The sequence below is a fragment of the Bidens hawaiensis genome, unplaced genomic scaffold, assembly GCF_021521415.1.
Source record: "Bidens hawaiensis isolate Kalapana, Puna unplaced genomic scaffold, B.hawaiensis_p1.1 tig00008037_1, whole genome shotgun sequence".
Classification (NCBI taxonomy): Eukaryota; Viridiplantae; Streptophyta; class Magnoliopsida; order Asterales; family Asteraceae; genus Bidens; species Bidens hawaiensis.
The window spans coordinates 300,073-324,081 of record NW_027491564.1 but is presented as its reverse complement, the minus strand read 5'-3'; positions in this window follow the sequence as shown (position 1 = coordinate 324,081).

The window sequence follows — 24,009 nt, the reverse complement described above, 5'->3', positions numbered from 1 at the left end:
GTAATAAATACCGTGCTCCCATTTCACGATGTATACTTTAAGCTCCGAATCAAATTGTCACGTAATCAAATCACCCTTGACGTCTTTTACCGGCTTGTACTTTTTCATCTGGTATGCGATTGCTCGAGCCTTTGCCACTTTGACTTTCTCTTGTTCATGATAACGAAAGGTCTCGATCATCTTGCTCATCTTTGTTACATTATGTTCAAACATACCATCCAAAGCACGTTTACGCTTTTTCTCAGTTGCCGAGACGTAACTTGTTTCAGCAGCTTTCCATTTTTCTCTCTCTTCTTGTAATCAACGCTCTGCTGCATCAAAATGCTCAGTAGTGAAAAACGGAATACCTGAGTCGTTGTTGTTGTTGTCGGTGTAGAACTCAGGGTACTCCCCAGGAGTTACGTCTTCGACCTTTACCTCATCAAAATCAGGCACATTCCCGTGTGGAATGCCTGTATTATGTAACATCGAACTTTTGTTAAATAAATAACAGAAAGTTTTGTTAATAGTGTGTGTCGTTAAAGTAGTCTTGTGTTAAGTGTTTGGGAAGAAGGAATTGGGAATGGGTGGTAGGACCTATGAAACCCCCTCTATATATAACCCAACCACCTCTTCCTTTTCTTTTCCTTTCTCATCCAAACACACACACACACTCAAGAAACACACACATACTTTCTCTCTAGCACTCGGATTTAAAATCCAAGCCAAAGAAGGGTGGAATCTCGTATTTAACATCATCAAGCAACAAGAATCACGTCCAGATCTACATTTTGTCCAGATCTAAACTCAAACCCGAAGCAAAATGTAGGTTTCGGTTTAAATGGTTAAGTTTTATAGTTAGAATCGTCATGCAAACAGATATAATGATAGATCAGGTTGTAAAATGTAAGAAAAAATATAAACTTGGTAAGCTATAACCTCTTGGGTGCACTTTAAGAGGAAAAGGTGGCGTTGGACTATGAGAGATATGTGTTCAGAACCAGGTGCATGGGGTCAAAATGTGCCGAAAGTTGAGAAAGAGTAAAATTTAGGTCCTGAGGAGGAGCCACGAAGTAAAATGGCTTTAAAATGGAAAAAGCGAAGAAAGGAAGGCATTTCGCTTCGCTCAGCCATGAGAAGCGAAACAGCCATTTCGCTTCGCTCAGCCATGAGAAGCGAAACAGGCATTTCGCTTCGCTCAGCCAAGTGAAGCTAAACAGTTTCATGCGAAGCGAAACAGTTTCACGCGAAGCGAAATTCCATACATGCGAAGCGAAATTCTTCCATGCGAAATTTTATAAAATTCATTTTCTGATGCATTTTTGTTAAAGGACTGTTAATGAAAATAAAATTTTTCCGAGCTGACCTGGTAGCTCAACCCTAACCAGGGGCGCTGCCCCTTGGACCCTGCTAGGGGCTTCCGCCCCTAGACCCCGCTACCAGGGGCGCTGCCCCCGGACCCCCATTACTTGAGGGTGTCATTGACTTAGATATAAGAAGTAGTAGTAATGGATATTTGACACTCGTAATGCATTATATAGTTAGCCGTGAATAGCTAAAGAAGGGCATTACTATTAACGGCGAGAGAAACCGACTTCAGGTGAGTTTCTAGCCCCTTTATCCGTTATGTTTTTGGGGTTGTGTGCATACTCCTTTGTGATAGTTGTTAATACACTTAACTTAAATGGTAAGTGTATGATATGTGTATGTTATATGTACGACTAAGTATTGAATGTTACTATGGAATGTTTATACGAATGAATATGTACATATACGTATTTCCATGACCAGAAGATATGTAAAGTATGCATGATTGAAAATGAATTTATGAATGAGTGACATGACAGGTATGGTTATTGGAGACAAAGGGACCAGACCCTAAAAATATCTGAGATAGAAGGGACCAAACCCTGATAATATTTGAGACAGAAGGGACAAGACCATGATAATATCTGAGACAGAAGGGACCAGACCCTAATAATATCAGTGATGGTAGAGATAGAATAGTCAATGGTAAATTACAAGGCTTTATGAAAGAAAGTAGGTAAGCGTGTGTGCATGTATATAAAGTTTGTATTAAAGAAGTAAGAGTAAATAAGGTATGAATACGTATCTTCGGATGCTTATGAGTAAGGATATGAATGTATTGTATGTTAAATGATTAACTAGAACTCACTCAGCGTAGCTGACTTTGGTATGCACGCATGCAAATAGATTGAGGCAGCTAGCTTGAGGAGGGACACATGGCATGGACGGAAGAGTGCATCTACGAAGAAGTGTCAAGACTGTTTTAATTAATTACTTTTGAAAAGACAATTTGTATGTTAAGACAAGAATGAATGTTTTGTAATGTAAAGTTTGATGTATTTAATTATTCCGCGAAGTTTTTAATTTACTCTAATTTTTGAACTGTTTTTATGAGTAAATCCAACACCAAAGTAGGGTTACCGGGAACGGGGCCTTACAAGTTGGTATCAGAGCATAAGTTCGAGAGAATAAGCTTCCTACATGCTTAGACTCGAACAGAGAATGGGACCTAAGGAAGAAAAGAAAGAAGATGCCAGTCCAAGAATGCCATGTGTCTCCCAGGCAAGCTTAGAAAAGAGATCACCTTGTGTAAGCTGATCCTGTTAATAGTAGAGAATGAGTAAGAAAGCAAACATAATAACTAGATATAGAAATGCTTGTTATGCGACGATGTGAAATGTACGATTGTCTAATTGTTATAAGTAGAACCTAGCACAACTGGACTCATAAAGGGAAGTGTAAAGGACATGGAGAGTAACGTGATCAGCTAATCACAACTGGCCACTGTTATTACCTGTTAGCCTTACTATCCTCGTACTAAATATTTGCTGTAGTGACGACGTTTGTGTTTTTCTATAGAATACGAATGGATGGTACTAAGAAGACTGCTGGGCAAGGAGAAAGTTCGAGACGCCGTGGTAGGCCCCGTGCTACCCAAGTAGCCCCCGAGCAACCGATTATCGAGTCTGACGAAGACAGAAGCGTGACGGTGCAAGACGAAGGGAATCGGCTTGACCCGGCGATTCAAGCTGCTATTACTCAAGCAGTAGCTGTTGCACTACAGCATCTCCAACAGGAAAAGCCAACTGGGAGTCGTGCGGGAACTGTTGAGGAGATTGGAGAGGGTAGTAAAAAGGACGAAGAGGCTGAGAAAGAGGGATCAAGTGAAGGTGGGTCTGTGAAGGCCAATGATGGTAAGAAAGGCCGAGTTGGGTGCAGCTACAGGTTGTTTAAGGGTTGTGACCCACCAATGTTTTCTGGTACAGGAGATGCAATCGCTACGCTCCAATGGGTAACCGCAATGGACAAGGTTATCTGAATTAGCGAGTGTAGCCCCGACCAAGCAGTGGGTTTTGCTACCCAGTCATTTGGGGAGGAAGCTATGTTTTGGTGGGAGACGGTTGAGCAAAGGAAGACCGTTGCTGAGATCAAGGCCTTGAAGTGGGAGGACCTGAAGGAAATGGTCATGAAGAAGTTTTGTGCGGATGCTGAAGTTGAGCGGGCAGAGATGAAGTTTCTGAATCTGAAGGCAGGAAAGATGACACACCGTGAGTACACCACTGAGTTCAATCGCATGTCCCGACTTGTCCCTGACATGGTGAACACTGAGATGAAAAGGATCAAGTGCTATTTGAGGGGACTACCACAAACTGTCCGCACCATTGTCCGGGCTAGTAAACCCGCTACTTTTGATTCTGCTGTCGAACTTGCAGAAATGGTTTATGATGACCTGGTTGTGGACGATGTGGTGGTGGAAGAGCAGAAGTAGAAGAAATGGGTCGCTCCTACCAAGCGGCCTGGTACTCGAATGTGGAACCCCAAGGATAAGAAACAGAAGGTGTGGGAGAAGAAGCCATGCAATACTTGTGGGAAGATGCACGGTGGTGATTGCAAGTGGGGGAAGGGTGCCGACGTTTGTCGCAAGTGTGGGAAATTCCATGGCGGTGAGTGTAGGTTAAGATCAAATGTGTGTTACAGATGTGGGAAGGTGGGGCATTATGCTCCAAATTGTAATGCCAAGCCCGCTTGCTACAAGTGCGGCAAGACGGGTCATATGGCAAAAGAGTGTACTGAAGGTGAAGCTGGAGGAAGCGGTAAAAAGGATGCTGAGCAGACTAGGCCAAGGACCAGAGCCTTCTTGTTGACACAAGAACAAGCCAAACAAATCCCAGATGTCGTGACAGGTACATTTCTAGTAAACGGTATTTCAGCTTCCGTATTGTTTGACTCAGGTGCGACCAGGAGTTTCGTAGCTACCCAGTTTTGTATGATAGCTAAGATGAAATGTTGTCGTGTGCCTGAAACTTTTATGGTAGAAACCACTAACGAGACCTTAGTTAAAATTATGAGATTGGTCAAGAATTGTAAAATAGAATTGGAAGGACACGAATTCCCTGCTACCCTGTATGTTTTAACCTTAGGAGGATTCGATGTAGTATTGGGGATGGATTGGTTGTCTGAATTTGAAGCTCAGATAGTGTGCAGAAGTAAATTAGTAAGATTGAAGTCTTCGGATGGTTGTTCAGTAATGGTTTATGGTGATAGAGAAAGTACAGGGCTTAACGTCATTTCGATGATAAAAGCCGAAGGTTTGTTAAGGCGAGGGTGCAGTGCCTACCTGGCGTATGTTGTCAAAGCTACGGCCGAGACAAAGGAAGTGAAAGACATTCCTGTAGTGTGTGACTACTCAGAAGTATTTCCTGAGGACCTTCCGGGGTTACCACCGGAGCGAGAAGTGGAATTCCAGATAGAATTGATACCAGGAGCACAGCCCGTCGCGAAAGCACGTTACCGTTTGGCGCCATCAGAGATGAAGAAATTGATGTCCCAACTGCAAGAACTCCTCGACAAGGGTTTCATAAGGCCGAGTGTTTCTCCGTGGGGCGCGCCGGTGTTATTCGTTAAGAAGAAGGATAGGAGTATGAGAATGTGCATCGACTACAGGGAGTTGAATAAGCTTACCGTGAAGAATAGATATCTGTTGCCCCAGATTGATGATTTGTTTGATCAGTTGCAATGTGCTAGTTGGTTCTCACGAGTAGACCTCAGATCGGATTACCATCAACTGAAGGTGAAAGAGGCGGACATCCCTAGGACAGCATTTCGGACGCGGTACGGACACTACGAGTTCCTTGTAATGTCGTTTGGTATAACCAACGCTCCCGCGGAATTTATGGACATGTTGAACAGGGTATGTCGGCCGATGTTAGACAAGACGGTTATCGTTTTTATTGACGATATATTAATTTATTCAAAGACCGAGTCTGACCATGCTGAGCACCTGAGGGAAGTACTGGAAGTTTTGAAGAAGGAGAAATTGTATGCAAAGTTCTCAAAGTGCGTATTTTGGCTGTGAGAGGTGCAGTTTCTAGGTCATATAATCAATTCAGAGGGGATTAATGTGGACCCAACCAAGATCGAAGCGATAAAGAATTGGAAGACTCCGTGCAACCCAACTGAGATACGCAGTTTCCTAGGGTTAGCTGGCTATTATAGGAGATTCATTCCGGGCTTCTCTAAGATAGCCGCACCGTTGATAGGTATGACCCGAAGGACTGTGGTGTTCGATTGGGGTAGGTGGCAAAAAGAGGCATTTGAAGAACTAAAGAAGAGGCTCACGCAAGCTCCAATCCTTGTTCTGTCCGATGGAGAAGAAGATTTGGTAGTTTGCACTGATGCTTCATATCAGGGGTTAGGTTGCGTGTTGATGCAACGAGGGAAGGTCATAGCTTACACGTCTAGGCAATTGAAAGTTCACGAATGTACGTACCCGACGCATGACCTAGAGCTAGCCGTTGTAGTACATGATCTTTAGATATGGAGACACTACTTGTATGGTACCAAGTGTACTATATACACGGACCACAAGAGTTTGAAATACTTCTTTGAGTTGAAAGAGCTGAACATGAGGCAGAGAAGGTGGCTAGAACTGATAAAGGATTATGATTCTGATATCAAGTATTACCCGGGAAAGGCTAATGTGGTTGCTGACGCCTGGAGCCGGAAGAACGCAGAAGTTATCGCGATAGTAAAGTCTTATAAGCTGATAATCAACTCAAATTTCCTTGAAGAGATCAGCAAGGTTCAGTTAGAAGTATTGGTAGATGAAGGGTTGATAAAGAAAGAAAGGATTTTTGGCCAGCAGAACAAGTTGATAGATAACACTCATGGTGTAAAGACCAGGTTTGACCGAATGTGGATCCCACGACATGGGAAACTTAGGGGTCGAATCCTAGATGAGGCCCATAAGTCCCGTTACTCGATTCATCCAGGATCCACCAAGATGTATCAAGACTTGAAGAAGGACTACTGGTGGCCGGGTATGAATAATGAAGTAGTAGATTATGTCAGTAAGTGTTTAACCTGCCTATAGGTTAAGGCCGAACACCAGAAACCGTATGGAAAGATGCAGCCGTTGGAGATACCAGAATGGAAGTGGGAACACATCACCATGGATTTCATAACTAAGCTACCGCGTACAGCTAGAAGTCATGATACCATATGGGTGATTGTGGATTGTTTGACTAAGAGTGCTCACTTTTTGCCTATACGAGAGGCTATCTCGTCAGAAACGTTGGCAAACGTGTTCGTCAAAGAAGTGGTTACAAAGCATGGGGTGCCGTTATCGATTGTGTCAGACAGGGATACCCGCTTTACTTCTAGATTCTGGAAGAAGTTCCACGAAGCCATGGGAACAAGACTAAACATCAGCACGGCGTATCACCCTCAATCAGATGGGCAGTCTGAAAGGACTATCCAAACCCTTGAGGATATGCTACGTGCTTGCGTGTTAGACTTTGGAGGAAGTTGGGATGATCATCTGCACTTGGCAGAATTCTCTTACAACAACAGTTATCATTCAAGTATCGGCATGCCTCCTTTCGAAATGCTGTATGGAAGACGTTGTAGAACTCCTGTATGTTGGGGCGAGATTGGTCAAAAGGAGATTGGAAGTTTGGAAGTGGTGTAAGAAACCTCTTCGAATTTTGATCAGATTAAGGCTAGGATGAAAGCTGCTCAAGACCGCCAGAAGTCATATGCGGATAAGCGGAGACGGCCCATTGAGTTTGATGTTGGAGACCACGTGATGCTTAAGGTCTCACCTTGGAAGGGGATTATTCGTTTTAGAAAAAGGGGAAAGTTGAGTCCGAGCTACATTGGACCGTTCAAGATCATGGCCCGTGTGGGCGAAGTGGCTTACAAGCTTGACTACCTGACGAGCTAGAAGGAATTCACTCTACCTTTCATGTTTCTCACTTGAGAAAATGTCTAGCTGACGGCACATCCCATGTGCCACTGCTGGACATCGAGGTGGACGAACAGCTAAACTATGTCGAGCAGCCAATCGATATAGCTGACCGCAAGAAGAAGCAGTTTCATCGTAAGGTTATTCCCCTAGTAAAAGTGATATGGAAGCACCGTAAGGGATTGGATGCCACTTGGGAAGTTGAAGAAGAGATGCGCAAGTTTTACCCGCTTTTGTTTAGTAGTAATGGTTAGGTTTCGGGGACGAAACCTCTTTTAAGGAGGGTAGACTTGTAACATCCAACTTTTGTTAAATAAATGACAGAAAGTTTTGTTAATAGTGTGTGTCGTTAAAGTAGTCTTGTGTTAAGTGTTTGGGAAGTAGGAATTAGGAATGGGTGGTGGGACCCATGAAACCTCCTCTATATATAACCCAACTACTTCTTCCTTTTCTTTTCCTTTCTCATCCAAACACACAAACACACACACACACACTCAAGAAACACACACATACTTTCTCTCTAGCACTCGGATTTAAAATCCAAGCCAAAGAAGGGTGGAAATCGTGTTTAACATCGTCAAGCAACAAGAATCACATCCAGATCTATGTTTTGTCCAGATTTGAACTCGAACCCGAAGCAAAACGTAGGTTTCGGTTTAAATGGTTAAGTTTTATGGTTAGAATCGTCATGAAAACAGATATAATGATAGATCGGGTTGTAAAATGTAAGAAAAAATATAACTTGGTAAGCTATAACCTCTTGGGTGCACTTTAAGATGAAAAGGTGGCGTTGGACTATGAGAGATATGGGTTCAGGACCAGGTGCATGGGGTCAGAATGTGTCGAAAGTTGAGAAAGAGTAAAAATCAGGTCCCGAGGAGGAGCCACGAAGTAAAATTGCTTTAAAATGGAAAAAGCGAAGAAAGGAAGGCATTTCGCTTCGCTAAGCCATGAGAAGCGAAACAGGCATTTCGCTTCACTCAGCCATGAGAAGAGAAACAGTCATTTCGCTTCGCTCAACCATGCGAAGCGAAACAATTTCATGCGAAGCGAAATTCCATACATGCGAAGCGAAATTCTTCCATGCGAAATTTTATAAAATTCATTTTCTAATGCATTTTTGTTAAAGGATTGTTAATGAAAATAAAATTTTCCGAGCTGACCTGGCATCTCAACCCCAACCAGGGGCGCTCCCCCTTGGACCCTGCTAGGAGCTGCCGCCCCTAGACCCCGCTACCAGGGGCGCTGCCCCCAGACCCCCGTTAGTTGAGGGTGTCATTGACTTAGATATTAGAAGTAGTAGTAATGGATATTTGACACTCGTAATGCGTTATACAGTTAGCCGTGCACAGCTAAAGAAGGGCATTACTATTAACGGCGAGAGAAACCGATTTCAGGTAAGTTTCTAGCCCCTTTATCCGTTATGTTTTTGGGGATGTGTGCATACTCCTTTGTGATAGTTGTTAATACACTTAACTTAAATGGTAAGTGTATGATATGTGTATGTTATATGTACGACTAAGTACTGAATGTTATTATGGAATGTTTATACAAATGAATATGTACATATACGTATATCCATGACCAGAAGATATGTAAAGTATGCACGAATGAAAATGAATGTATGAACGAGTGACGTGACAGGTATGGTTATTGGAGATAAAGGGACCAGACCCTAAAATTATCTGAGACAGAAGGGACCAGACCCTGATAATATCTGAGACAGAAGGGACCAAACCCTAATAATATATGAGACAGAAGGGACCAGACCCTAATAATATCTGTGATGGTAGAAATAGAATAGCTTATGGTAAATTACAAGGCTTTATGAAAGAAAGTAGGTAAGCGTGTGTGCATGTATATAAAACTTGTATGAAAGAAGTAAGAGTAAATAAGGTATGAATACGTATCTTCGGATGCGTATGAGTAAGGATATAAATGTATTGTATGTTAAATGATTAACTAGAACTTACTCAGCGTAGCTGACTTTTAGTATGCACGCAGGCAAATAGATTGAGGCAGCTGGCTTGAGGAGGGACACATGGCATGGACGGAAGAGATTGGCATCTATGAAGAAGTGTCAAGACTGTTTTAATTAATTATTTATGAAAAGACAATTTGTATGTTAAGACAATAATGAATGTTTTGTAATGTGATGTTTGAAGTATTTAATTATTCTGCGAAGTTTTTAAGTTACTCTGATTTTAGAACTGTGTTTATGAGTAAATCCAACACCAAAGTAGGGTTACCGGGAACGGGGCCTTACATATTAGTACCTTCCTCTATTTCAATAACCACATCCACTCTCTTTCCCAACACATCCACCTCTTCTTCATTTAAATCCAGAAGTAAGGAAATTTGTTCTTTTGTTAACGAATGATCAACAAAGTTACCTTCTTCGATCTCATCCGCATTCACCATACTATACACTACTCCGTTCATCCCCACAAATAAAATCATATTTGCTGGAATGACATCAATCGGTTTAGCTCTCGTGTAATCCTTGTATGGCACAATCTGTAACTGACTATCTCCAGACCCACCACCAGTACTCGAATAAGTCTTATTACCTGCTGACAGTGCAGAACTACCGCCCGGTTGCTGATCTACCCCACCACCTGTTCCATTTTGATCATCGTCATCGTTCTTTAATTTCTTCAACTCATCGTCTTTACAAGTCAACTGAAGAATGATCTCATCCTGTTTGTCCAATCTCTCCCCCTGAGCAGCAACAAGGGCTCTAAGTTCCCTGTTTTCACGTTGAGTGAACTGAATATATCGCAACAAATTCCTTTGCGCTAGCTCATGGGCAGCTCTGTCAGCTTGCATGTGAGTCTACTGAAGGTGCAACAGATTCATCATATGAAACCATTGAGTTTGAAGATTCAAACCAAAGAAATTAGGATGAACTAGTTGCAACGGACCCTGAGGGAGAGTAAAGGTCATAAATGAATGCTCAGGTCTCGGCAACTGTGTAGGTGTAACAGGAGTCACTGGAGTAGTAGGCTCTGGTGTAGGCATATGAGCCAAAACAGGCTGAAGAATATCACCAAAAACAGGATCTGGTCGTGCAGTAGTCATCAAGGTCATAGATGGAGGTACCGGAGATACTATCATATGAACCGGAGTCGGTGACCTTGGAATCTGTAGAGGCATAGGAGATGTAGGAATAGGATTTGAAATAGATACCGAAGGAGTTGAACGAACAAACGGTTGACTAGGAATCTCAATCCCTGAACCACGTCTAACCCGTTGCTTCTTTACTTTATCACTCTTCTCCACCATCGGTTCTTTCCCTTTATGTTTACGTTTCTGCTCATAGCTTAACTCAGCTTGTGGTCCTGGACCACCATTACCACCATCATCTCCACCATTTCCATCACCACCACCTTCACGTTCAGAGTCGGAGTCATCATGAATCCAACGATCATTAGGCGGTGCAACATAATCAATATTCACCAAATGACCAATCAAACGTTTGAACTTAGGTCAATCTGCAAGACTCTGAACTCTGTACGATCTCAAACGTCTCATTGTCTCATCATCCATGTGCTTCAGCTTCATAACATCATTTTGATCTTTAATCAAGTCAGGCTTTTCAAATTTTCCTTCAAGTGATAATACACCATTTCAGAGAAATTGAATGGTTTATTTAACACTAAAGCAACGAAAGCAGATTGAAGCATCGATCGATATTCATCAAATCCACCTTTACGACCTCCAAGACAGTGTATCAACACATGCAGCAAGTACTTGTATTGTTCACACAAGTTTGCCTTGTTGTACATCGCCATTATACTTTACCCGGTTGAATAACCCTCTAATCAAATCCTTCTCGAACTCACACCGATCGTCAATAGTATCAATAAAGCCCAACGAGTCTCGAATCACTCCAACATCGATCACTACTCGTTTGTCTTGAATAACAGCCTCTATCTGATTCTCAGCTTCATTCAACCTAGCTATATCCCAGAACGCACGAATAATCTTCTGATAAACCACTGTGCGAGTAGATATGGCTTTGTAAATTCTCGAACGAGTCAAGAAGCTAATCATTCCGCCAAAGATAGGTGTATCATCAAATTTTGACTTGAGATAGGCATAGATATTATGGCTTTCATTCCATGATAATAATACAGGTGCTTGTTCAGGTACAGCTTGATCAGGATTCTGAACGTTTTCGTCTGCCATTTCTGTTAAAATCAAACATAAACATTAGAATGATATTTAAATATTACAATCTGAATAACGAATGGAGATTTAAAACGAATAAGACTTTCGCTATACATTAAAAAGTTACATTCGTTAACCATAACAAAGCAACTCTATTCGTTACCATATGTCATACGAATCAAATGTTAAATCTTTAACGAATCAAACTAATTCGTTATTATCATTCGTTATACTCATTCGTTAACAACTCATGTGTGCACTCGTTAACAAGTTTAACGAATATACTTTACATTCGTTAACATATAACGAATCATTCCTGAACTATCACTTTGACAATTCAGAGTCAAACTTTGATATGATTTTTGTAATGCCCGCTAATTTTTCGGTTTAAGGAATTTCAGCATGTAGAGTATGTATGTTTCTCGGGAGTTATCCGGCATCTCTCGTTGACCCGACCATCTCCCCGGTACGTTAAGTCATCTAATCTTTCCTCTCAAGTTTCCATATCCCTTAAACTAGAAGGGCTAGTGTGTAACATATTTTTTTATAACATAAAAAAAACAATAAAAACCTAACCCTAGCCCCATTCTGTCCGATCGGCAGCTTCTTTGCCCCCCTCCCCCCCCCCCCCCCCACCCTGCGATTTTTTTCATTTTCCGGCCAAGTAGTGAGCGTAAAACATCAATTAAAGGTTATTCTAACGTCCATACAAGTCTTTTTCACCATTTAACCCGTTATTGAACACGTTAGGGTTGAGTTTTGATGATAACAGTTTGCTGACAGATTCATATACGTTGATTGTAGGGTCTGTAACGCGATTATAATCCATTATTTTTGATAGATTCTTGATTCTATGATGTTCTACTTTGATTCTAGTTTCCAGAAAGGTATAATACGTAATTTTTGGACGAGATTTGAATGGTTTTTATGAATTTATAAAATCGAGTGTCAAAGCTGATGCGGGATGACGGATTCGGGTCTGTCTTCCCGACGTTATAACCCTTTTTCGACAGATCCAAATTGTTTGGTTCAACTTCTGGAAGTTAGTATTTTGAGTTAGGAACCAAACCCAATTGGAATCATTTAATTTGGCTGGGTAATGATTTTTATAAAAATAAAGTCATTTTGTTGCGCACTGAAATAGCTGCACATACCTTTTGTGTTGGAGGAATTTTATAATTTTTTGTATCCACTAGAAAAATATAATAAAAATATTTTTATAAACCTAAGACATTTATTAAAGTCTGGTAAAAAAATTAATAATTTAATTCAAAGGTTATCCTATGTAATTAAATGCATCTTCGCATGCTAAAATCTGCACGTTTTACTTGTTATTGATCGATAGGTTCGTTTTAGGCTTAACCGGTGGATATTCAATTGTGTTCTTGTCGAGGCTGTTTGAAGTGAGGTTTTTGCACCGAAATCTTCCTAGGTATGTCTAGTATAACATACTTAAGTATCGTGTTCATTGGTATTCGTTAGATTGGTCAACTAGTTGCAGCTTGATTGTCAGTGTTTGGTTGACTAGAATTGTAGTTTGGTGCGTTTAACGCGAGAGTTGAAGTGATTAACGACCAATTCAACTCGGGGACACTCGGTTTGATGTACGGGCTGTTCAAAATTCATTTTTATAAGTTATGGGGCAGAATTGGTTGTCGGTTACTCCAACGGGTCGGTACAACGCGCAATTGTGTTAATTGAATAGTTGGTGCGTTGTACTTGCGGGTTACCGACCCATTTGACTCGTGTGGCGTCGTGTGGACTTTTTGGCTATGATTTTATCATAATGGGTCCACACGGGGCTGAGTTGGATGTTAACGGCCTAGACGACTCCTAAACGCGCGTGTTAGTGTCACCTAGTGCTCCCGGGGGCAAATTGGGAATTCTTTATTCCCGGGAGTACCTAAGGGTCGTTTTGGTGAATGTGAGACCTTGGGGGTTGTTATGATTAAGTTTGATGAGGTCGAGGGTTTAGGTAACTGGAACCATGTTAGAACGTCTCGTAGAATAAACGAGTCATCTTGATGTCATTAGTATTGATTGAATGTAAACCGACAGGTGTTTGAGTTTTGGGATTACTTAGGGATTCTCTAGCTCGTGGTGAATCCGTGTCTTGTGTCAGGTGAGTTCATGATGCCCCTTTTAACTCTTTTTATGTTTTGGGCTAGCATGCACACTTAAACGATTTTTCTTGATGAAACGTTTAAACTATTTTATATTGGCTTGCTAGTATATAGTTGGCCTTGGGATGTTATAGTATGTATATATATAAATTATTGTATGGCCTATATTTGGCGATATTGTAGTCGTATCGACTATTGATGTTAATTACGCCTACTTTGTGTTTGCATGCGTTGATGAGATGTTACGTGTTTGGGTTGTATGTTTGCTCGACCCTGATGTTATTACTTGGATGTTATATATATATATATATATATATATATATATATATATATGTATATGTGTCTGTGTGTGTGTGTGTGTATATATATATATATATGAGAATGATTATTTATCAATAATGATGGCTTAACCGATGTATTCTTTTTACTTTAAAACTTTTGGAATGACTATCATGATTATTATTTACTGATGTTATTTATTTAAAACTTGAACTCACTCAGCTCAAGCTGACTTTGTGTACATGTTAGTGTGAGTTTCAGGTTAAGAAGAGAATGCCTTATCGCTTGGACGTGCACGAAGCTACTTGGACGGTGAAGGGCATACGTGGATGGAATATTTTAGTTTCTAACATTTTTATTTAAAAAGTTTTATAAACATAATTGAATTGGTTTTGGGCAATATTCCCCGAATTTTTGGGAACTTATTTTATTAGTTATGTTTTCCGCTGAATTATACTCTGAGATGGTTATTTTAATGAAATTAATTGCTTTTAAATTTAATTATTTTTACGAGTGTTTTGAATGAATACCAACTGTGGGTTCCCGGGGTTCGGGGCCTTACAATTTGACTTAAAGAAGTCAAAAACGACGAACATCATCGTCTGAATCGTGCAAACTAATCATATATAACAATTAATCCTGATAACAGATATCGATAAACGAGTTCATTGACACATGTATGATTTCTACTCGAGAATCGACCCGATAAATGGTTTCTTCATTGTTAACTGTTCAGTTATCATGCAATGAACAATAAATCGATTAACTCAAACATATCCAATGAAATTCTACACAATACATATCATTGTCATCGCCTATACCTGCAGAACACGATTATATCCGTTAATCGGTATAAAATTGATTGTATGAATTCTGGAAAATTTTTGCAAGAGGTTCTCTTAGGTGACGATGAAATAGGAATCAAGCAAATGAACCGTCATTCGTCTATCCTTGGGATTATAAGCCCCAATAATTTCACGCAACCCAAGGTCATTCGTTCAAATTTGAACTAACGAATGGTCTTATTCGTTAACTTATTAATCCTGATTCGTCAATCCTTTAAGACGAATAAGAATTCATTCATCAAACTTTAACGAATATACATTATTCGTTCATGTTTCTAACGAATGTAAGTGCCATTCGTTAAAATCTTAACGAATGATACTTTAAAATCATTCCATTCGTTAAAGGTCACACGAATGTCTTCCATTCGTTATGCACAACGGAAGCAAATGTCATCATAACGAATGAGAAATCTCATTCATTAATTTTAAATAACGAAAGGCTTTACATTCGTTATACCAATTGACGAATCACCAATCTTCCTTAGCGAATGAGATACAATCACATTTAAGGATTTAAATATTATTAAAACCCAATTAGGGTTTTTAAAGAATTAAATAATCAATTAAGCCCATCAACAATCAATTAAGCCCATTAATGTTCTTATTGAAATACATTAAAATTACCCAATCAACCGGTAATACTTAACTTAAACGGATTTTTACTTTAAAACACAACTGATACCAGTTGCAAATACATTAAGCACGATTAACTTAATACTTTTGGGGATCAATCTCTTTTCTTTTTCTTTTGAATTATTCGCTAGCTTGGTAAATCAAAACTAAAGCAGAATTGAAAAAGAAAGAAAAATATTTTTGGATTTTTGAAAATTTTCAATGAACAAATAACTAAAAATAATAAACCATTAAACTATTAAAGCAGTACATATTTTTGTGAGTTGAGCAGGGAATCATATTGACGAAAATGTCACTAAGTAACACTTCAATTTCGATGATTATTATACACGTAACCCAACGATGATTGCAGATATAATTGTCCTCTTAAACTTTTCACAGACTTGTCGGAAACTTTACGATATGCTTTAATTTGGTTCAATTAGTCACGAAACCATATGTGGACCCCATCAATCAGATATAACATTTCTATCTCTTATACAGTGAATTTTACATGTACGCTTTACTTTGATTTTTCCAAATTTTGATTAACTGTAACGCATGCAAAAATAATAAAAGGAGAATAAAGCAGAACGTCAAAATTTTCCCTTAAGATCGGTATTACTACATGCAGATAAGGTTCCATTTCAACAAAATAAAAAGATAAAAATAAGTTGAAGTTGTACAGGCCTTAACCTCCAGTTCGATACATGACTTTCACAGTTGTTCTTATAGTATACACGGAGAAGGTCCAAGGCTTGTAAGAAAGACCAAGAAAATAAAGCAGAATACTCAAATATTAACCCTCAGGTCGGATAATCTTATCGCGTAGGAGAGGATTCAATATTTGAATAAAAATAAAGAAAAAATAAAGTTGAATTTCTTTGCAAAATAAAATAAAAACAAAGCAGAATTTTCTTAAAAAATGAAAACATGCACACACAGTAATCATTTTTTGACTTTTAACTTTTCTTAAATCAGATATAGTATCAATTTTTCAAGATGTAATTCCACTAGGTTCGGCATTCATTATCTTTATATCTTATCAGTTCCTATATAGTCTGTCAAGCCTATCTTTGCATATCATATTGCTGGCCTTACGGTAATTTTTAATCTAGTTTATTCATGTACTAGATCAATCTCGTCAATGTACTATCATTTTCCCTTTTTGCTTCAAAACTCATTTTGAGGAGCATTTTTCAATGTTTGATATTTTTCAATATTTGAATGTTTTAGGAATTTTTAAATTTCTCTGTACAAACTAAAACCACAATATTTTTGGATTTTAAATTTTCTCCCCCTAAAAACAACAAAAATCGAAATAAAACAAGAAATAAAATGATTTAACTAAGCTTTTGAATATCTTTTAATGTTTTTAAACCATTTATACCCAGCAGATATTGAAAACGTGTTTTGTCAAATGCCTTGGTATAAAGGTCAGCCTTTTGAAAATCCGTGTGAATTTTATCAATTGATATTAGTTTCTTTTCAAAACAATCATGTATGAAGTGATAACGGATTTCAATATGTTTGGTTTTCGAATGGTGAACCGGATTATTGGTGATTGAAATTGCAGCAAAATTATCAATATAAATGGGAGTTGTAAGAAACTTCAAACCGTAATCCCGCAAGTGTTGCTGGATCCAGAGAACCTGTGAGCAGCAACTCGAGGCCGCCACATACTCCGCTTCGGCTGTTGAAGTTGAGATCGTTGTCTGCTTCTTACACTGCCAAGAAACAAGCCGGTTCCCTAAGAATTGACATCCCGCTGTTGTAGACTTAAAGTTGATTTTGCATCCTCCGTAGTCCGAATCATTAAAAGCGATGAGATCGAACCTATCGTCTTTGGGGTACCATAACCCGATGTCTAGATTTTCCCTCAGATAATGTAAGATGCGCTTTACTGCCGCCAAGTGAGTCACTCGGGGACTCGATTCGTACCTAGCACACAAACAAACAGAAAACATAATATCAGGTCGCGATGCAGTCAAATACATTAGAGATCCGATCATAGCTCGATACAGGGTTGGATCTACGGTATCATCCAATTCATCCGGTGATAAATTGTGACCCACGAGAAGAGGTGTTGAAGGAATTTTGCCGTCGGATATCTTGAAACGGCTCAAGACATCGTTCACATATTTCGTCTGATGGATAAAGATCCTGGAATCAGACTGGTGAACTTGCAATCCTAAGAAAAATTTCATATCTCCCATTGAGCTCATCTCGAATTTGGTTTGCATCGTCTTTTCAAATTCTTTACACAAGCTGTCGTTCGTCGAACCAAAAATAATGTCGTCCACATAGATATGGATGAGGAGCAAATCATCACCCACGTTCTTATAAAATAAAGTACAATCCACAGTCCCTCTCGTGAATCCACTTTCTATCAGATGGTCAGCCAACGTGCTGTACCAGGCTCTCGGGGCCTGGTGTAAACCATAAAGAGCCTTGTTTAATCGGTAAACACGCTCTATAAAGTCTGGATCCTCGAAACCGGGAGGCTGCTTCACATACACTTCCTCATGAATAGCTCCATTCAAGAATGCCAATTTCACATCCATCTGATAAACCTTAAAATTTTTATAGGCTGCATAAGCAAGAAAGGTACGTATAGCTTCCAGTCCTGCAACCGGAGCATATACTTTGGTGTAATCTATGCCTTCTTGTTGATAGTAACCAAGAACAACCAATCGTGCTTTATTTCTCACGATTACCCCGCGGTCGTCCTTTTTGCACTTAAAAACCCATTTGGTCGGAATAGCCTTTTTCACATGGTCGGGTTTTTCAATTAAGTCCCATACACCCAGTCGTACAAACTGTTGCAGCTCCTCCTGCATAGCTTCAATCCAAGACGGTTCCTTGAGTGCCATTGTGACACTTGTCGGTTTTATCTTTGATAGGAAGCAGGTGTATTGTGCAATACTGAGGATACCCAAAAAGTGCAAATCCGCATAAGCACAAACTATCGAATCCTCGATAGGAGATACGTTACTATCAACTTGATCGTCACATATATTAGCTAATTGGTGTCTTGTACGAACCTTGTCGTGTACATCACCAATTATCTATTCCTACGGATGATTAGAATGAATCCTTAAGGAAGGATTGAAAGGGACAGATACATTATCACCCAGATTGGTGATATTTTCCTCAGCCGAGTCTAAAGAGACAGGTGGAGAGTCATCATCAATTAGAATAGGCTCATTTGTGTCTATAGCTTCCTCTAATGGCACTGACGATGAATCAACAAAATCAGCTTCATCGGAAGACTCAGAAACTTCATTTGATGATTCTGATACATTAGGAGAGTCATTTACGTCAACCGAAGAACACCTTGGAATAGGAAGACATTGTTCTTCCAAATAAGATCTAATGAGATCTTCATGAACTTCTTCAACCACTGACATAAACGAATTAAATAATCCGTCGTAATCGAACATCCAGTCGGCACCTATGCCAGTTGGCGGAGTAGTATAACTTTGGCAATCAACGTGATACCATTCTTCCACACAACCCGAAGAGATATTGAAGATTCGTTTCTTAGGGGAATTGTATCCCAAGAAATAACCCTCAAACGCTTTTTCATCAAACTTTCCAGCATCTCTCTTCAAAACAGACACGAACACCCGAACGGTTCCAAATACTTTAAGTTTGGCTTACGATTATTCAGAAGCTCGTAACTCGTCTTTTTAAACTTCTTTACTGTTAGTACGTGATTAAGAGTATAACATGCTGTGTTCACAGCTTCGTTCCAGAATTGAACAGGTAGCTTTGAATCAGCAAGCATCGTTCTCGCAGCTTCAATCAACGTACGATTCTTTCTTTCAGATACACCATTCTGTTGAGGAACATAAGGCGCACTGAATTCCCGATGAATTCCTTTCTATATGCAGAAGAAATCCAATCCATTATTCTTAAATTCGGTTCCATTGTCACTACAAATTCGTCTCACTTTTAGTTTGTAAAGTGATTCGATCTTCGTTATCAGATTCTGAATTAAGATAGGGGTCTGATCTTTCGATCCCATAAATAACACCCATGAGTAACGTGAGAAATCATCAGTCACCACCAAGCAGTACAAGTCTCCAGCAATACTAGCACGATTCACTGGACCGAAGAGATCCATATGAAGTCTTTCCAGTGGTGTAACAATCATGTTGAGTGACTTGCTTGGATGTGATTTCTTCTTTTGTTTCCCCTTCTTGCACGCAATGCAATGATCATTGATTTTGAAATTCTTAAGGGATACACCATCCACCAAGTCATTAGAAATAAGAAAATTCATCTTGCGTATGTGAATGTGTCCCATGCAGCGATGCCAAAGGTTAAACTCCTTTTTGGTAGCTTTCGACACGAAACATGTAGCTGAGGGTGAAACAAATACATCATAACTCATATCCAGTACATAAATATCATTCGATCGAGGTGATCTCATGACAACCATATCTTTAGGAATCGTGTATCCCGGTTGAAGGATAACACATTCATTGTCTGTGAAAACAGTGGTAAACTTTTTATCACATATCTGAGAAACACTCAGCAAATTATGATCCACCTTCTCACAATAATTTACTTTTTCAAACATCACTTTCCCGTTTGAAACTTCTCCTTCTTTTGTAATTATTCCCCCATTGTTACCAGCAAACGCAACATAACCTCCTTGAATATCTTTAACATTATTCAGAAGATCTAGGTTGCCAGTAATATGCCTAGGACATCCACTATCCAAAATCCATTTGTGAGTAGACCCGGACCTGGATGAACTCTGCACAAACAAGTAAATGATTAGTTCAAAAAGGCAGCCCAAGCCTCAGTCTTGGGCTCTCCCTTTAATACTTTCGGAGTAAAGGATAACTTAACACTAGTATTCGGTACTTGAGAATAGGTGACCGATTTCTTGTTTTTCTTCTTTAAGTACCCGTCACGTATAATTCCCGAATCAGTGTTTGAAAAAATTGGTTGAGCACGGTCAACGCATTTGTTTGTTACATTAAAAGATTCAATCCTAACAACTTTTCTCGGATTGATATCAGAATACATTATAATACTCTCATCAACTTGTTGTCCTTCTGGTTTTTCATTCAGTTCAGTCTTACATATTGATGACACTTTCATCTCATCAACCTTTGCTCTACATTTTTTAGACACATGGCCCAGTTCACCACATTTAAAACATAAGCGTGAATCTAAAGACTTATATAGTGAACCACTTGATTGACTTTCACGCACAGGTTGAGCCTTAGTTTGAATTCTTCAAAAGAAACTTTCTTTATACCAGTAGATTTAAATCCCTTTTTATTTTGGAAAAATTCTAGGTTGGTAGAATTAGATGAATTCTCCATCCCAGATGATTTGACAAATCTTATGGGTTTAAATGTGGTGTTCTTTGCTTTATCTTGAAGATTTTTGAATTTAAATTAGTTAAATTGTTGTTCAAGTTTAGTGACTTCTGAAGTGTCATCTTGAAAGACACTATCAATTAATTCTGCATTAAGAAGATTCAGAGGAACTTCCTTATCCGAAAAAATCTTTGAAAGACCTTTTAATTTAAATATCTTCCCGCTTGAAGATTTTGGTTGAGGATTTATTTTTCTCATCAACTCCTCATCAGACACCGAAGGTTTGTCTGATTGAGACTCATTAGGTGATACCTTAGGAGTTTTAGAAGTTTCACCCAAAGATTTTGAACCATAAATAGCCTGTTCAAATTCTTCAGGTTCACATAAGATGTGATTGTCAGCAGGAATATTCTTGTTTTCAACAATCTCATCTTGTTCAACTAACTCCTCAACAGAACCATCTAATTCACTTTAGGTAAAAACGGAGTTACTTTTGATGTGAATCGGTTCTTGAGTTGATTTTTTTATCAATAATTTCAGGTTCAACTGTAAGTATTTCAGGACATTGTTTAACATCTGGAATGCTACAGTAATCTCCTTTAAATGGAGGTGGAATCTCAACAAACCCTAAACCTGCTTTCCCATTTTTCTTGTGGGAATTGTTTACTTCAATTATTTCATTTAACAAAAATGAGGAATCTCGGAATTTTCCAAGTTTATTTTTCAATTCCAGAATTTCATTTTCCAGTTTAGATATGCAGGTTCGGAGTCTGAGAATCTCCTGAAAATGTTGGTCAACCACTATAATCTTACATTGAACCTCAGCTTTTAGATCATGATTGCTTTCAGACAGATTTTAGATTCTTAAAGTCGATTGTTCCAGCAATTTAGATTTCTGTCTATAACATTCATTGATCATAAAAAGCTATTTTGTAAGAGAGGTGTTCTGAGTTAAGGCTGTTTCGAGTTTGGATTTGTTTTCAGCACATTCAGTACACTATAACATAACAGTTGAATATTCAGTTACATTAACTTGAGGTTCAGGACATACCTTGTTGATCTTAGCCATGCAAGCATAAGATTCAATGTGATCAGGATTTGAAGTGTCAGATTTGTCTTGCACAGATGAGTTATCAGACGAATTCTGATAAGAATCAGTTTCAGAATCTTATGTATCGCTCTCTTCAGATACTTGATCACTACTTGCATCTTCAAATTGATCAACTGGTTCACATACCGCAAGATTGGCCTGATTCTCCAACAACCTTTTGCGACCAATCAACCCCTTCGTTCTCCTTCAGAAGAACTCCTTGTTGGTGCATGAATGTCAGTAGTTCATAGTCTAGTGTCTGTAATCGAGTCTGTAATGTTATTTATGTTTTTGTTTAAGCGAAGTTGTTAACAAGTTCGCCTAGGCGAACTTGTTGAACAAGCGAAGTTATGGACAACTTCGCCTGAACATATCAGGCGAAGTTGTCGTGTATTTATATATAGGTTACGGCTTGTTTTGTGAAGGTTAAGAAGTTAGTGTTAGTCGTTTGAGTTCGTGTTGGTTGACAAGAGTCTGTATCAGTGATTCATATCATGTGAGTTCGGTTATTAATATATAACGTGTTTCGGTTTATTCGTGTGTTTGTTTGATTTGCTTTCTACGCTCGTAACGATCTACGCAGGGATTCCGCACCTGAGTAGACCGGGATATCTCGTGCGATCCGTCCAGGGAACCTACAATTGGTATCAGATCCCAATAGGTATCATAGCGTTTGCTCGATTGTGTGGTTCGGGATATTCACGCGGGTGTAGAAATCGTCCCGTTTCGACTATTCGCGGGACGTGTTTTCTGTGTTTTTGATCATTCTTACCTCCTACCATCGTGGTCAAGACTTTACACCGTCAAAAACCTCGTTAAAATCCGATTTACAGATCTGCAGAAACTTCGTGTTCATCAGGCGAAGTTGCCGTCACTGTTCGTAGGGTTTCGGCGAAGATATAAGGTTAAACGAAGTTATCCACAACTTCGCCTACCTTCTCAAATTCGCCTAATTCAAGCGAAGTTCTCTACAACTTCGCCTACCTCTTAAGTTCGCTTACCTCAAGCGAAGTTAAGAATCAGCGAAGTTAATCAGTAGTGTTATCAGCGAAGTTCTTCAGCGAAGTTCTCTACAACTTCGCCTACTTCAAGTGAAGTTATCCGTAACTTCGCCTACAGTACTTTAATAAAAAAAAAAAAAAAAAATTCTTAATTTTTCAGGTTTCTTACTTTTCGGGAAAGATGTCGTCGATCAACATCTCTGAGTTAGTAAAGATGGAAGTTGAAGCAGGGTCAGCTACCAAGGCCCCAAGATTGCTGAAGGGAACCGATTTCGTTGCATGGAAGGATCGGTTCATACAATACGTCAAATACCAGGATGCGAAGATGTGGGTATGCATCCAGGATGGTTATATTCCACCAGTTATGGAGTATGAAGGTCGTGATCAAATTAAAAAGTATAGTAAAATGGAAGAAGAAGAGAAAAAGATGTATGAGGCCGAGAGCAAGGCTCATGCTGCTATTACTATGGCTCTTCCACAAGAAATCCTTCATACGTTCAGAAAGTATACGTCAGCAAGAGAGCTTTGGGAAGCTCTTGAGAACAGATTTGAAGGGAATGTAGGAATCCGGGCTTCAAAGATAAAATTGCTCAAAACCCAGTTCCCAGTCTTCAAGTATTTGAAGAATGAATCCTTAGATGATATTATCACTCGATATTACCATCTGATGACTGAATTGAGCAACTATTCAATTTCCTACCGAGAAGAAGAAATAGTTGAGAAGCTTCTAGATGCTCTCCCACCAAAATGGGAGATGTACACTGTGCTGATGAGGGAAGACAAAGACTTTCCCACATATGATCTAGAAACGACAGTCAACAAGCTCAGAACCTTTGAGCTTAACATGGTCAGAAAAGAGACACCTATGGATCAGGTTCAAGATCCAGGTATGTATGGAGCTAAAGTCAACACTAGCTCAGGATCGAAGACTGAATCTGCTGCCTACTACACAAAGGGAGAGTCGGGCCTCAACTCATCACATGAGGGGCATGTGTCAGTTAACACAAATGGGGATGTTTGCTATGTAGCAGCTGGATCGAGTGGTTCTCAACCCTAGGTAAGCAAGAGTAGTTGCTCTCCAAGTTCTCCCAGCAACAACTACTCCAAGATGCCTATGAGTGTCAAGTCTGCTGAAGAGCAGTTTGGTCTCTATGCTTCTTTCATTGCTTCCTATGAGAACTACATTCAAGGGAAGATTGTTGATCCAGCTATGTTGGATGAAGATTACGATCAGATTGATGCTGACGATATGGAAGAAATGGATTTACAATGGCAAATGGCCATGATCGTGA